The sequence below is a fragment of the Orycteropus afer genome, unplaced genomic scaffold (genome assembly GCF_000298275.1).
Source record: "Orycteropus afer afer isolate SDZICR_OR568_19922 unplaced genomic scaffold, OryAfe1.0 scaffold00379, whole genome shotgun sequence".
Lineage (NCBI taxonomy): Eukaryota > Metazoa > Chordata > Mammalia > Tubulidentata > Orycteropodidae > Orycteropus > Orycteropus afer.
In genome coordinates this window covers 1465130-1465977 of record NW_006921966.1, presented here as the reverse complement: position 1 = coordinate 1465977, position 848 = coordinate 1465130, and positions in this window count along the sequence as shown.

Below are 848 nucleotides of genomic sequence, written 5' to 3'. Positions count from 1 at the left end.
CATTTAATGGATTTGGGGCCTTTGTCAAAGATCAGCTGACTATAGAGACCTAGACTTTTCTTAATGGGCCAAAGAAGTGAATATATTTGTGTCTCATGTGAGTGCTCACCAAAGGGTGACCTCAACAGAGGACTATTTTAACAATCAAGTGAATAGGATGACATGTTCTGTGGAAACCAGCCACTCCTGTCATTGCCCAATGAACTTATGAAAAAAGTAGCCACAGTGACAGGGATGGAGGTTATGCATGGGCTTAACAACATGGATTTCCATTCGTTAAGACAAATTTGGCTACAACCACTGCTGAGTGCCCAATCTGACAGCAACAGAGACCAACACTAAGTCTATGATATAGAAACATTCCTCAGGGTGATCAGCAAGCAACCTAGGGGCAGGCTGATTACATTGGACCATTTCCATCATAGAAAGGACAGTTTTATGTTCTTACTAGGATAGACATTTACTCTGAATATAGATTTGCCTTCCCTGCTATAATTCTTCTGCCCAAAATATCATCCCTGGACTTATAAAATGCTTTATACACCATCATAGCATCTTACAAGGCATCACCTCAGATTGAGGGATTTACTTCACAGCTAATGAAGATGAGCAATGGGCCCACACTCATGGAATTCATTGTTGTAGTTAGGTACTGTCAAGTTGACTCTGACTCGTAGAGACCATAAGTACAACTGAAGGAAATACTGCCCAGTCCTCTGCAAGCCTTGCAATACTTGCTATATCTGAGCCCATCGTTGTGGTCTGTGTCAATCCATCTCATTGACGGTCTTCTCCTTTTTCACTCAGCCTCCACTTTACCAAGCATGATATCCTCCAGAGTATGATCT